Genomic DNA, 7371 nt, shown 5'->3' on the forward strand with positions numbered 1-7371 from the left:
AATGAAGGGCCTAGCTTGGAGAAGGATGAACATTGGAGCAAGAACAAGCATGGAGATGATGGCATGCGCAAGGGGAACAAGAACGGAGTTACAAGTGATGATTTCAGGACTTTGAAGCCACCATAATGGGTGCATGAAGCCTTGGACGAAATATACAAGATGCCACTTCATAAATTTTGTCCCGAGGCTATTTTAGGTGCTGCGTCACCTTATTATTGGGCCAGGCCCATGTAATTTCGAAATACATAAGTATAGGCTATTTTTAGAGTCCGTATGTGTGGGGAAACAAGAGATAGGGTTGATTTCGGACCCCTCCACCAAGGGCCACGAAATTCCCCCCTCTTCCTCCATATATACAGCCCTTAGGGCATCGTTTAGACTTTGGGTTTTGTTAGATTAAAAGTTCGCCATAGCTGCAACTTCGCGTACTTCGTTTGTGTTCAATGACCAGACAAAGGCGTCACAGAACCCCACCTTGATCAATAAAGCTTTCATCTTATATTCGCAATATCCAGATTGCAATCTTAGTTTCTTGCTTGTTCTTCGTTTGCTCGCAGGAAACAGACCCTCGTGGTCAGGTTGATCGTGCTCCGGCGTGGTCAATAACCTCTCGGAGTTGGTTTAGCGATTGCTAAGGCACGACGTCCTCGCACGTTCGTAGTCGGATCGTCAAAGTCGACTTCCACCAAAGCGATATCCATCATCTCATCGAAAGACGGGACACCTTTGCCTCTATCATTTCTCCTTGGGGATTTGTTTAGTTAAAAGTTAGCCATTGCAACTTCATGTACTTTGTTTGTGTCCAACGACCAGACCAAGACCGCCTCCGGATCCCCACCTTTATCAATACTTCATCCATATTTGCAATATTCAGATTGCTTTTATCATATTTTTGCTTGTTCTTTGATTGCATGCAGGAATAGACCTTCGTGGTCAGGTTGATCGTGCTCCGGCGTGGTCAATAACCTCTCGGAGTTGGTTTAGCGATTGCTAAGGCGCAACATCGTGCACGTTTGTAGTCGGATCGTCAAAGTCATCTCCACCAAATCGATAGTTATCGTCTCATTGAAAGATCGGGGCAACCCTCCTCTATCGAGTTGTATCAGTTTTCAGGTTGCTCGGTGAGAATTTCCAGTTTTTCCTAGATTAGATTTATTTCCTTACCTACTGTCCAAGAAAAAGCCAAAAAAGTTAGATCTATTCATCCTTTGTCCAAGCTAGTCTGAGCCTTTGCAATTTTCTTTTCATTGCTTGCATAGTTGAATTATTGGTTGCATCGTCATGTCGAGTTGCTGGTCTTAGTCTAGTTCGTTTAGAGTTTCGAGTTCTGTTCATATTAGTCACGCCGCCGCTGCATCATTATCCCTTCCGCTGTCCACCACCCATCCATCCACCACGTGGTACCCACCGTTCATTGTCAAAATCATAGTTGAGATCGTTCACATTTTCTCTTGATCTAATCTACATCTTATCTAGTTTGTTTTGGAAAGAGGGAGAGAGAGAAAAAAAGTTAGAGAAAAAAAGAGAAAGAAAAAGAAAAAAAGTGTGCGAGAATGCTACATTGTCATAATCATAGTTGAGATCGTTCACATTTTCGCTTGATCCAATCTACATCTTATCTAGTTTGTTTTGGAAAGAGGGAGAGAGAAAAAGAGAGAGAGCGAAAAGTCAGAGAAAAAAAGAGAAAGAAAAAGAAAAGGATATATGGTGCAAAGATGTAAGACAAGCATGCTTCACAAGAATTATGTCAAAATCTCCAAATATATGCGAGAATGCTATGGGGGCAAACCCATTGTCAAGACTAAAGGCAAAATTGCACTAAATACATGGCAAATCATCTAGCATGAGAGAGGCAACATATGTAGATATATGACAAGAAGCAATAATAATCATGTGCAAAGCATGTAGATGGTTGTCATCAACCGTAGGAAATGAGCAAGTATGAATCATTGGTGATGCAACATAAGCAAGCATAGTAATCAAGGCATGTAAACTAGTGGAGCGAAGATGCAACATACTAGAGGAAATCAGGGCAAACATGTCATGTGAGCAAATAAATAGGCAAAGGCAATGCGCATGACATGTCGCAAGCACGAGCAAAAAGCAAGATCATAATATCATCATAGGAATGGGGCACAAAGCAAACATGGCAATAACAAGTAATATCTCCACCAAGCTTGCAAATACACATACAAGTATGAGAATCAATCGTCATGTGCAATGCAAAGCGTGGGTCACAAATGCATGGCAAAGGCATAGGAATGTGCATATCATGCAAAGTGAACATGGCAAGATGGGCATAGAATATGTATTGGCCAATAATGCATAACCATGTGAGGGACATGTAGAATAAATGTGCGAAGTCGTTGCATGTTTGTTTTGGAAAGAGGGAGAGAGAAAAAAAGAGAGAGAAAAAGAAAGAAAAAGAAAAAAGTGTGAGGAAAAAGAGAGAAGAAAAAAAAACAAAATTCTGATCTATCTAGACTCGATCTCGTTGTTGAATTCAGATTGGAATCTGTTTTGTGCACTGTTTAGTAAAATAGGCATAACTTCCTCATACGGAGTCCGTTTTGGCTCCGTGAGTGCTCAAATGAAAGGTAGCGACGAGCCGCATCTAAATATTTGCCGAAGGTAGTTGAATATTTGGCACCTCAAAATTGGCTTCTAAATCGGTCTTTTTGCCCTCCGAAGTTCACGAACACAGCTTATTCTGATTTTTCAGGCCAGTTTTAGAATTTTTTGACTCCTCATATCAACTCGGAATTGAGTGATTCCTTTTGTATTTGAAAGCTTGAGTCAATACCATTCCTAAAAAAATTTATCAAAAAATTGGCACAAACTTTTCCAGAGGATTGTGGGAGACAAAGTTGTTGATATATCCTGCTTGGCTGTTGTTTCACATCATTATCTTTACTGCCGTTGTGATCTTCACTTATATTTTGCTGTCCAGAGCTACTTAGTATCCTTCATTGAGGCTAGTTGTGCTATGTCGTAACCTCATTAGTGTGCTAGGCTCGCGTCTCTAGTCCTGTCTAGCCTAGGACCAGCACAGTATCGTCGTTTAGCGTTTATTCAACATTACATCTCTGAATTGATTATTGTTAATCTTTTGCTACCATATATAGCCAACCTAGCTCCACATATTTCTACATCATGTATATGTGCGTTCCCCTGGCAATCACTTTACACAATCTTCGGAGTTATTTGACACCGCTGGTTGCCTATCACCACCTGCTGCATGGTAAGAACTTGTAAGATATAGGTATTTGCTTTAGTGTGAGCACTTTACAACCACATCCTAGTAGTTCATAGGAACATTATTCTTGAATTTTGTTTCTTGTTTCTACTAATCATGAAAGGTTTCGGAGATAGAAGTTCTTGGACGACGGACACATCTTCACCATCACGAGAGTTGGGACAACACACACAAGCACATGGCCAGGTTATCTTTTTACCATCATTTGAGGGTAGATTTAATCCTGCTATTTATCTAGCTTGGGAGCTTGAAGTAGAACAAGTTTTTTCACCATGACTTTTCTGAACTTGAGTGAGTGCGAGCTACCACTAGAGCATTTACTATTTTTGCTTCTATTTGGTGGAGTGTGCATTGTAAGAGAAACATTGATAACCAACCCACAACTTGGAAAGATTTGAAATATGTAATGAGACAACAATTTTTCCTCCTTACTATCGTCGTGAATTGCTTCGCAAATTGGAACATTTAAAATAAGGCAGTAACAATGTTCATGCTTACTACCAAGAGTTCAAATCTTATATGCATCATTGTGACATAGAAAATTCCGAGGATGATACAATGAATAGATTTTTTGGTGGTTTGAACCATGATATCCGTGCAAGATTTCAGTATATTCCTCATTGCATTACTGGTATGTATGTTCGCGCTTGTACCTTTGAGAGACAGATACAGGAGGATGCATTGGGTGGCTACAACAACTACTACTCCAGTTCATGCTCACCACCGCCGGTTGGTTCCTCCACCGTTGCACCTACTAGAGTAGCCCCACCCCAGATTCTGAGCGCAAAATCATCTCAAGAGTTTGGTACATTGTCAATGTCCGTACCTACATCAGCTACGTCTTTGCGACAAGGTAACAGTAAAGGTATTGATGATATAACTTCACATGATAATGATGCATGCCTAGTTAACTTGAATGCATCATGTGTTGAGTTACCTCTTGATTTGAGCACACCACCTGTTTTAGAGAATCTTGTTACTGTCATGAATGCATCATGTGATCAAACAACTAAAATACCAACAATTTTGAGTGCACCCATTGAATTAACTGTTGATGCAAAAGAACCAATATTTAATCATTTTGATATGACCTCTAATCTTGGTGATGATTCTATGTCAAATGACTTATTGCATGTTTGCTTATTTAAGCATGTTGTAGCATGTAAATTTGATGCAAGTAAGGTTTATTCACCAATGTTGGGATGGTTTAATGATGAACATTGTCAATCCTTTGATGTGAATAAGAGCTTCACTTATATGTGTAAACTAAATTGCAATATTTTCATGTATTCTACTTCTTGTGATAATATTTCGGCTTCAGATTTTATGAGCTATGAAAGTACTCATGTATACATGTGTCATTTGTGCAAAAACCAAGGAAGGTAAAAATGGATGACATATACATATACAACATGTACACCTTGTCTCTTTTGTTACCCACATTTCAGATTAAGCAACGCCGAGGACGGCTTTGTTTTCAAGAAGGGGAGGATGATGAGGACATGACTACCTTGGATACGACCAAAAATATTGCATACATGTATATTTGTGAGGTGATTTCTTACTTATCAAAAGGAGTACGATAGATCCCCTATACTTATGGGTCATCAATATTCTTTTCTAGCGCCATTTCCGGGGAGTGAAGCGCCTTTGGTAAGTGGAATTTGGTAAGGAAACATTTATATAGTGTGCTAAAATTTACTGTCACTTGTTACTATGGAAAATAATCCTTTGAGGGGCTTGTTCGGGGTATCTTCACCTTGACCGGCAGAGAAGAGTTGCTCCTCAACCTACTGCACGTACTGAAAATATTTATTATCAAATTCCTTCGGGTATGATATAGAAATTGCTAGCTAATCCTTATGATGGAGATGGAACATTACATCCTGATATGCACCTAATCTATGTGGATAAAGTTTGTGGATTATTTAAGCTTGCAGGTATGCCTGAGGATGTTGTCAAGAATAAGGTATTCCCTTTATCTTTGAAGGGAAAGGCATTGACATGGTATAGGCAATGTGATGATATTCGATCATGGAACTACAACCGATTGAAATTGGAATTTCATCGGAAGTTTTATCCTATGCATCTGGTTCATCGTGATCTGAATTATATATATAATTTTTGGCCTCGTGAAGGAGAAAGTGTTTCTCAACCTTGGGGGAGGCTTAAGTCAATGTTATATTCATGCCCCAATCATGAGCTCTCAAGAGAAATTATTATTCAAAAAAATTATGCTCGGCTTTCTCATAATGATTGATCCATGCTCGATACTTCTTGTACTGGTTCCTATATAAAGAAGGATATTGAATTCAAATGGGATTTATTAGAAAGAATTAAATTCAACTCTAAAGATTGGGACCTCGACCAAGGTAAGGAGTCAGGTATAAACCTTAACTTTGATTGTGTTAAAAAAATTATGGATACGGATGCTTTTCGTGATTTTAGCACTAAATATGGACTTGACTCTGAGATAGTAGCTTCTTTCTGTGAATCTTTTGCTACTGATGTTGATCTCCCTAAGGAGAAGTGGTTTAAATATCATCCTCCCATTGAAGTTAAAGTAGTAGAACGTATTAAAGTTGAAGAAGAAACTAGTACTTATAATGTTGATCTTGTTGTTCCTACTGCTTATATTGAGAAACCACCTTTTCCTGTTAGAATAAAGGATCATGCTAAAGCTTCAACTGTGGATTGTAAGAGTTATAATAGAACACCTACACCCCCTAAGCAAATTACAATTGAACCTAGTATTGCTATGGTTAAAGTTCTCTTGGTTGATAATATTGATGGGCAGGTTATTTATTTCTGTGATTGTAGCGACCAGACCTTAAACAGTCTGATCTCTGTGCTCCGGTGTCATCCCTGGATCAGTAATGCTGACACCACACAGTACTCGGAGGAATTATAGCAGAGTAGCAATCACACACTTATTACATCGAGTGTCTCAAAAGAGAACTTATTACATTAAATATGGCTTAAGGCCATCTAATAAGGATAACAGTGGAAGGCTTGGAAGATAAGTGAGTCCGGGCATCACCGAGTATAGAACCAGACCTAAAACTCCTTAATCGTCGTCTGAAAAGTCTGCAACATGAACATTGCAGCCCAAAAATGGGCCAGCACATGGAATATGCTGGCAAGGTAACACATAGTCTTTCAGAAGCGCTAGCACCTTACGATCGGGTAGACCGTACCAACCTACATCCCCTACATCTGCTAGTCTACCACTGTAAGAGTTCGCACAACTTAGTCAACTATGCTAGAGCCCATAATGGCTTGTGGCTGCACACGTAAGTTTCTAGTATGAATAGTCTCATGATCCCTTTGAGCCTGGGTGGTGGTCCAAAAGAAAACAGGCAAGTCCTGGAGTACCCAGGTGCCTCAATCCACCCAGATGTGTGTTTAAGTTCCCACCTTAGATAAACCATTAATTTAACAATCTCACATCTGTCATGGATATCACTCACCCAATCCACGTCTACTAGCATAGCATGGCATGATAAGCAAACGTAGAAGTAACTCCCAAAGGTTTGATAATAACAGGTAATAGGTACTACCTCATCTACTTCCCATCCCACAATTTAATTAGATCCTAATCATGCAATGTGTGAGGGTTGATCTAATGCAATAAAACTGGGTAGTAGAAAAGGTATGATCAAAGTGTTACTTGCCTTGCTGATGATCCGCGAAACCTAGCGATTCGAAGTAACAGGCGGCACACTCCGGGTATTCTATCGCAGACAAACAAACAAGCATACAATAAGTACTCATCTAATGCACAAGTAAAACTCAATTAAGAGATCTAACCAGAAGGTTCAACTTAAGAACTCCGGTTGGCAAAAAGAATCAAATTGAACAAAGCAATGAAAGTCAAACGGCGAAAGAAAACAACTTCGTTCTAGTAATCCGGATCTAGGGCAAATTTTACAGTAGCAAAATCTTGTTTAAGTTGGTTAAATGGATAGAGGGTTTCGAGACGAAACTCTAGGCGATTTCGATAAACGAGCAAAAAGTTAAACTAAAACGAAAATCGGATCAGGAATCGCGATCAGAAAAATCGCGGATTTAATCCGAGAAAAAGAAAAACGCCGAACGCCGATTTTTTTTATTTT

Source organism: Triticum dicoccoides, chromosome 2A (assembly GCF_002162155.2).
Source record: "Triticum dicoccoides isolate Atlit2015 ecotype Zavitan chromosome 2A, WEW_v2.0, whole genome shotgun sequence".
Lineage (NCBI taxonomy): Eukaryota > Viridiplantae > Streptophyta > Magnoliopsida > Poales > Poaceae > Triticum > Triticum dicoccoides.